This window comes from Schistocerca gregaria, chromosome 5 (assembly GCF_023897955.1).
Source record: "Schistocerca gregaria isolate iqSchGreg1 chromosome 5, iqSchGreg1.2, whole genome shotgun sequence".
NCBI lineage: Eukaryota > Metazoa > Arthropoda > Insecta > Orthoptera > Acrididae > Schistocerca > Schistocerca gregaria.
The window spans coordinates 344,069,916-344,078,956 of NC_064924.1; positions in this window are offsets into that span (position 1 = coordinate 344,069,916).

Sequence of the window (9,041 nt, forward strand, 5' to 3'; positions counted from 1 at the left end):
GAGTTCCTGTATCTTATCAGTAAAATTTTTTTAGTGTAAACCTCTTTGCTGTAATTGCATGATTATGGTGATAATTAATTTATCTCCGAACATTATCGTCTTGTGTAAATCTAGTCTGAGTGCATAAAGCTATATGTTCCTTTTCGTGCTCTTGCATCTTCCATGCGATTAATTGAGATGAACAGAGTTGTGTTATTTTAACGTGACCAGTAAGCTGTTTCATGCTCAGCCGCAGTCAGCTATTGAGTTAGGATGTTACACCTTATTTCTCATCCATGAATTTAAAAATAAATTTTCTCACTGAAAATTAAAACAGTATGTTCCGTCAGATTTTTTCTGACTTACCATGCTGTTCCCTTTATTGCAATATACAGTAGACTGAATGCTTATGTTTTTTCAGAATATTTAAGTGTTGTTTTTAGAAGCTGCACAAAGGGGCAGCGATAGTATTGGAACATAATCTGAGAGTGAGCGCTCAGCCTGGGAGTGCATTCCCCACGTTTCATTAATTTACCACATATTTTATCGTGTGATTACGTGATTTGATTTTGTATAGCTTGATTGAATTAATTTAAGCCCTTTAAATTTAATTATGAAATCATACAGAATTTTCAGTTCAGTCTGATCTTTAATGTGTAAAGAAAGACTTGGGCCTGTAATTTACACAGAGGTGACAAAAGTCATGGGACTCCGATATGCACATATGTAGATGGTGGTAGTACCGCCTTACACAATGTATAAAAGAACAGTGCACTGACGCAGCTGTCATTAATAAGTTGAATCATATGTAAGGGTTTCCGTAATGTTTGTGGCTCACGACAGGAATTAAGAGACATTTAATGTAGAATAGTACTTTGCGCTAGAAGCACGGTACATGTCCATTTCGGAAATCGTTAGGAAATTCAGTATTTCGAAATCAACACTGTCAACAGTGTGCCAAGAATACCAAATTTCTGGCATTACCTCTCACCACGAACACAGCAGTGGCAGACGTCCTTCTCTTAACGACTGAGAGCAGCGGCGTTTGCATAGAGTTGTCAGTACTAACAGACAAGCAACAGTACAGGAAGTAAGTGCAGAAATGAATGTGGGACGTACGAGGAACGATCCGTTAGGACAGTGTGGCGAAATTTGGCGTGAAGGGGCTGTGGTAGCAGACGACCGACGCGTGTGTCTTTACTAACAGCCCGACAATGCATGCCATCTCGGTTAGGCCCTAGGATATTGGACCACCGTGCCCTGAGCTCAGATTTCAGTTGGTAAAAATTGATGGTAGGGTTCGGGTGTCGCGCAGACTCCACGAAACCATGGACCCAAGTTGTCAACAAGGCACTCTTCAAGCTATGGTGGCTCCTTAGTGGCGTGGGATCTGTTTACACGGAACAGATTGGTTCCTCTGGTCCCATTGCACAGATCATTGACAGGAAATGGTTACGTTCCACTACTTAGAGACCACTTGCAACCATTCACGTTCCCAAACAACGTCGTCATGGCACCGGGCCATAATTGTTCATGATTTGTATGAAGAACATTGTGGACGATTTGAGTGAATGATTTGGCCACCCAGATCGCCCGATATGAATCCCATCTAACATTTATGGGATATAATCGAGAGATCAGTTAGTGTGCAACATCCTACTGTGACAATATTTTTGCAGTTATAGACGGCTATATAGGCAGAATGGCTCAATATTTCTACAGGGAATTTTTAACGACTTGTTGAGTCCATGTAACGTCGAGTGGCTGCATTACGCCGGGCAAAAGGAGGTCCCACACGATATTAGGATGTATTCCATGACTTTTGTCAGCTCAATGTATAGCAGTTCATACCTTACGTAAGTGGCTTAAACATCAAAAACGCATGTGCACTTGTACTCTTATCATTGAGGCAAGAGCGTATTTTACAGTCTTAGTGCCAACATTAGATTCTGTTGTTTGTTGGATCTTAGCTTGGTTTCCAACCCTCAGCCAGTAGAATGTTCTCATGTGTCTAGCCCTGATATCCACAGGAAAGAGTCTAATTGACAAAAGCCGGCAGCTGTGGCCGAGTGGTTCTAGGCACTTCAGTCCGGAACTACGCGGCTGCTACGGTCGCAGGTTTGAATCCTGCCTCGGCCACGGATGTGTGTGATGTCATTAGGTTAGTTAGGTATAAGTAGTGCTAAGTCTAGGGGACTGAAGACTTCAAATGTTAAGTCCCATTGTGCTTAGAGCCATGTGAACTATTTTCTAATTTGACAAACAGTGCGCCAATGTGACTGGTGCCAAAGGCTCCGCTCATCAGCAAGAGCACACTCATGGGCGGCTGTCACTGAATGATTCTGCACGACTGGTAACACAGCCGGTGCGCCCATGCGCTTGCCATAGGGCCAACTGTTGAGGACAAAATGGCATTGTGGTAAAGTCTCACGGCATGCAGCGGAAGCTTATAGTTGATTGTACAGGCACGTGCTGTCTTCTGCAAAATGTTCTGCGCCTTATGCGTAGCTTGAACTGTATGAGTCATCACAGTTTATATTTCATCCAGCAGTACTCTCAAGTAACGTGTTGTATTAGTACGACATATCAGAAAACCGTCCGAGGTTGCTGTAGGATTTCTTGTGGATGATAGGCGCCCTTTCAAGAAAATGTAAGTGGCCTTAGGTGCAGCTGTAATTAATTCCTCTCAACGACATAATAAACATTGTATAACCATTTACGCTTCTATGAGTATTATTTTTTTATCTGAAATGTGTGTATGGGATATACCTGTATATAGTTCAAATATAAAAATAATAGTCATAGCGAAGTAACTGGTTATACAAAGCTTATTACGCGCTTGAAACACATTTATTACGCAGCAAGCTCAGAGGATTACAAATTGTGATTAAGTTATTCGTGTTGCACCACCACTCATCCGGGAAAGAGCATGGCATGCCCTCTGCCCCAACTTAGCTCTGAAGTTTTCAGAAACCACAACTACCGCGACAATGGCGTAAGCTGCAATACCATCTACCTCCTCTTGACCCTCGAATAACTTTAACAGTGGCTCAGAGTCAGATCCCAAAATACGGGGTCACAAACTGACGCCTGAGGATAACCTTTACTTGTTTTCTTTAACGTCTGTTTTCCAAAAAACTGCAGTTTCACTATGCGATCTTTAAATAATATAAGAGCCTGTAGTGTAGGCATTTAGGTGTCTGTAGTTCTCTTAAACATTCGAAAATAGCGGGCCACCATAGATTGTAGAAAGCGCCAGAGATGCTGATTAATGTGGTCATAGAGAACTTGTGTCTGAATAAGGCCAGGTCTTGAGAGCCTCATTTGTGGCATCTTCCACTGACTTCCCCTACAGAATCTGAAATGGCATCGGCTAAGGCCAGTGAACTCGCTGTGAGAGTCAAGCCTACGATTCTCCCTCACCTTAGCCAGTGTGTTGATCAAACAGAGAGGTCTGTAGCTCTTGAATTTTATAGGGTTCTTATTTTCTTGTTTCGTAATAATTACTGCATCTGATGTTTTTCATTGTTGTAGGATTCTACCGTTAAGGAGAGCATCGTTTATCAGTGATGTTAAGAAAGGTGTTATGTAGGGCGCCATCATGGGTAAGACTTCCGTATACACCAAATCAAGACCTGGTGCCTTGCCCTTCTTTAGTCTGTATATAGCCGTACTACCTTTTCTCGAGGAACGAGAAAACACATGTATTATTTTTACATTCTGTACAAAGAGCAATCCTGAATTGTGCTTGGGATTCAGTGTCCCTTTCAGGTCTATTACACAGTAAAAGTGTCCTCGCCAGATACTCTGCTGAGTCTATCATTTAGTCATACTTCGGTCCTCCATTTGTAGTGTTGATAGTACAAAAGGAGAGTTCACTTTCTCAGTTAAGCACTTATACGGTTGCACCCATACGTTCAGCTCAGATTACTGTAGTTCCGGACGTTTTTTCCATGTTGCGCTGCTTAATCTTGCTATTCAGAACATGCAGGTATTTTCCGAACTTCTGTAAAAAGCCAGTCTTCGTTCTCTTTCTTCTACAACAGCAGATCTCACGTAGTGCCGTCTCGTTGACCTCTTAGCTCTTCTGAGGTTTTTAAATTCCAACGTCCAGGATGTCATTGTTTTAGGCATCCGTACTTGGCTGGTATTACTTGTTTCTGTGCGTTTTGTAATACCACCGTTAAATAATGCACCCTCAAATCTGCACTGGCATTGAAAGTGTTCAACACCGACATCACCGCCACATTAAGCACTCAGGGCATCTTTCGTGTACAGTGTCAGCAGCAATAGCGCAAAGAGAAACTGACCTACTTCTTGCACTTCTAGTTAACTTTGAATGTAGATTCTGACTGATACATAATGAAAGCAGTTATATTTTACAGTGAACATTTCAAGCTGATTATTCACTAATCGAAACCAATTGCGTTAAGTCAGTTGTACAAACGGAGCCATTTTTACATTATTGTTAGTTACATAGTTACATGTTACATTGGTCAATTGCATGACACAGCGAAATGATGTGGAAGGAATACAATTATGAGCTTTGAAATTAGTTCATATTTATCTATGTCAGATTGTTGTTTACAATTGAATTCCCACAACAGAAAAATAGTTTAATGAGAATGGTTAATACGTCGTTCCGATAAACTATATCAACTACAATTTTCAAGACAAAAATATTGTTTCGACTAGAAAGATTATACAGACGGAACAATTTTAACTTACTTTAAAATTTAGATTTGCTATCTTTCAGGTGTTTAAGAACGTTGGGTGAGCGGTAAAATGTTTTAATAGTAGTGTTATTCACCCATTTCTGCGCTAAAGTGAGTTTTAAGCAAAAGTAATGAAGTACTTCCCCCCCCCCCCCCCCCCCCCCCCCCCGCCCCCCATGAACCATGGACCTTTCCGTTGGTGGGGAGGCTTGCGTGCGTCAGCGATACAGATAGCCGTACCGTAGGTACAACCACAACGGAGGGGTATCTGTTGAGAGGCCAGACAAACGTGTGGTTCCTGAAGAGGGGCAGCAGCCTTTTCAGTAGTTGCAAGGGCAACAGTCTGGATGATTGACTGATCTGGCCTTGTAACAATAACCAAAACGGCCTTGCTGTGCTGGTACTGCGAACGGCTGAAAGCAAGAGGAAACTACAGCCGTAATTTTTCCCGAGGGCATGCAGCTTTACTGTATGATTAAATTATGATGGCGTCCTCTTGGGTAAAATATTCTGGAGGTAAAATAGTCCCCCATTCGGATCTCCGGGCGGGGACAACTCAGGAAGACGTCGTTATCAGGAGAAAGAAAAATGGCATTCTACGGATCGGAGCGTGGAATGTCAGATCCCTTAATCGGGCAGGTAGGTTAGAAAATTTAAAAAGGGAAATGGATAGGTTAAAGTTAGATATAGTGGGAATTAGTGAAGTTCGGTGGCAGGAGGAACAAGACTTTTGGTCAGGCGAATACAGGATCATAAATACAAAATCAAATAGGGGTAATGCAGGAGTAGGTTTCATAATGAATAGGAAAATAGGAGTGCGGGTAAGCTACTACAAACAGCATAGTGAACGTATTATTGTGGCCAAGATAGACAGGAAGCGCACGCCTACTACACTAGTACAAGTTTATATGCCAACTAGCTTTGCAGATGACGAAGAAATTGAAGAAATGTATGATAAAGTCAAAGAAATTATTCAGGTAGTGAAGGGAGACGAAAATTTAATAGTCATGGGTGACTGGAATTCGAGAGCAGGAAAAGGGAGAAAAGAAAACGTAGTAGGTGAATATGGATTGGGGCTAAGAAATGAAAGAGGAAGCCGCTTGGTAGAATTTTGCACAGAGCACAACTTAATCATAGCTAACACTTGGTTGAAGAATCATGAAAGAAGGTTGTATGCATGGAAGAACCCTGGAGATACTAAAAGGTATCAGATAGATTATATAAAGGTAAGACAGAGATTTAGAAACCAGGTTTTAAAATGTAAGACATTTCCAGGGGCAGATGTGGACTCTGACCACAATCTATTGGTTATGACCTGTAGATTAAAACTGAAGAAACTGCAAAAAGGTGGGAAATTAAGGAGATGGGACCTGGGTAAACAGAAAGAACCAGAGGTTGTACAGAGTTTCAAGGAGAGCATAAGGGAACAATTGACAGGAATGGGGGAAAGAAATACAGTAGAAGAAGAATGGATAGCTTTGAGGGATGAAGTAGTGAAGGCAGCAGAGGATAAAGTAAGTAAAAAGACGACGGCTAGTAGAAATCCTTGGGTAACAGAAGAAATATTGAATTTAATTGATGAAAGGAGAAAATATAAAAATGCAGTAAATGAAGCACGCAAAAAGGAATACAAACGTCTCAAAAATGAAATCGACAGGAAGTGCAAAATGGCTAAGCAGGGATGGCTAGAGGACAAATGTAGGGAAGTAGAGGCTTATTTCACTAGGGGTAAGATAGATACTGCCTACAGGAAAATTAAAGAGACCTTTGGAGAAAAGAGAACCACTTGTATGAACATCAAGAGCTCAGATGGAAACCCAGTTCTAAGCAAAAAAGGAAAAGCAGAAAGGTGGAAGGAGTATATAGAGGGTCTATACAAGGGCGATGTACTTGAGAACAATATTATGGAAATGGAAGAGGATGTAGATGAAGATGAAATGCGAGATACGATCGTGCGTGAAGAGTTCGACAGAGCACTGAAAGACCTGAGTCGAAACAAGGCCCCGGGAGTAGACAACATTCCATTGGAACTACTGACGGCCTTGGGAGAGCCAGTCCTGACAAAACTCTACCACCTGGTGAGCAAGATGTATGAAACAGGCGAAATACCCTCAGACTTCAAGAAGAATATAATAATTCCAATACCAAAGAAAGCAGGTGTTGACAGATGTGAAAATTACCGAACAATCAGTTTAATAAGCCACAGCTGCAAAATACTAACGCGAATTCTTTACAGACGAATGGAAAAACTAGTAGAAGCCGACCTCGGGGAAGATCAGTTTGGATTACGTAGGAACACTGGAACACGTGAGGCAATACTGACCTTACGACTTATCTTAGAAGAAAGATTAAGGAAAGGCAAATCTACGTTTCTAGCATTTGTAGACTTAGAGAAAGCTTTTGACAACGTTGACTGGAATACTCTCTTTCAAATTCTAAAGGTGGCAGGGGTAAAATACGGGAAGCGAAAGGCTATTTACAATTTGTACAGAAACCGGATGGCAGTTATAAGAGTCGAGGGACATGAAAGGGAGGCAGTGGTTGGGAAGGGAGTGAGACAGGGTTGTAACCTCTCCCCGATGTTATTCAATCTGTATATTGAGCAAGCAGTAAAGGAAACAAATGAAAATTTCGGAGTAGGTATCAAAGTCCATGGAGAAAAAATAAAAACTTTGAGGTTCGCCGATGACATTGTAATTCTGTCAGAGGCAGCAAAGGACTTGGAATGGACAGTGTCTTGAAAGGAGGATGTAAGATGAACATTAACAAAAGCAAAACGAGGATAATGGAATGTAGTCGAATTAAGTCGGGTGATGCTAAGGGAATTAGATTAGGAAATGAGACACTTAAAGTAGTAAAGGAGTTTTGCTCTTTGGGGAGCAAAATAACTGATGATGGTCGAAGTAGAGAGGATATAAAATGTATACTGGCAATGGCAAGGAAAGCGTTTCTGAAGAAGAGAAATTTGTTAACATCGAGTATAGATTTAAGTGTCAGGAAGTCATTTCTGAAAGTATTTGTATGTAGTGTAGCCATGTATGGAAGTGAAACATGGACGATAAATAGTTTGGACAAGAAGAGAATAGAAGCTTTCGAAATGTGGTGCTACAGAAGAATGCTGAAGATTAGATGGGTAGATCACATAACAAATGAGGAGGTATTGAATAGGATTGGGGAGAAGAGGAGCTTGTGGCACAGCTTGACTAGAAGAAGGGATCGGTTGGTAGGACATGTTCTGAGGCATCAAGGGATCACCAATTTAGCACTGGAGGGCAGTGTGGAGGGTAAAAATCGTAGAGGGAGACCAAGAGATGAGTACACTAAGCAGATTCAGAAGGATGTAGGCTGTAGTAGGTACTGGGAGATGAAGAAGCTTGCACAAGGTAGAGTAGCATGGAGAGCTGCATCAAACCAGTCTCAGGACTGAAGACCATAATAACAACAATGAAGTACTTCGTCTAGAAATTAATTATGGAAGTCATTATTTCTTCTCAGCTTAATTATTTACAATTTCCATTAGAAATAAGTAGTGAAATGCTGTAGTTAAACTCATTTTGTCCTTAAACACTTTACTACAAGAGTATCGTGGATGAGCAACATTTTTCTTAAGCCTCGCAGTCGGTGAAGGAAAACTTCGTTTCTTAAAGATCAGTTACCTAGTATGCAAGTCTTTGAAACATTACTCAATAAAAATAAGCAAAGTGCGTTCCCTTACTGTTCTGTTTCCCTGCAAGACCTATAATGACACTAATTACGAAGGTTGCGGAAACGTGCAGGTCAAGACGCCCTAAGTATGTTTCCTCCTATTTCATTCTCACGTACTTCCCCGAATGCAAGGTTTAAGAATAATCTTGCTCATCCACGATACACATGTAGTCGAATGTTTAAGGAGTAAATGAGTTTGACTACATCATTCCAGCACATATTTTCGGTCGTGGAAACTGTAAACAATTGAGGCAGTGACGCACCAACTCTCAGCTGATACAGTTCTACAGAGCGGAACCGGCCGGTGTGGCCGACCGGTTCTAGGCGCTTCAGTCTGGGACCGAGCGACCACTACGGTCGCAGGTTCGAATCCTGCCAGGGCTTGGATGTTGCGACGTCCTTAGCTTAGTTAGGTTTAAGTAGTTCTAGGTTCTAGGAGACTGATGACCTCAGAAGTTAAGTCCCATAGTGCTCAGAGCCATTTGAGCCATCTACAGAGCAGTAAGTTAAGTATTTATCGTTTCCTGTCTTTTTGCGTGCTTTTATGTTTCAGAGGTTTAATCTTCCGTTTTTGTAAGTGTAAATTCATTCAGTCTGTAGCCCAGTAGTTGCTCATTTGTTTTGTTTTGGAGACAAACGTCC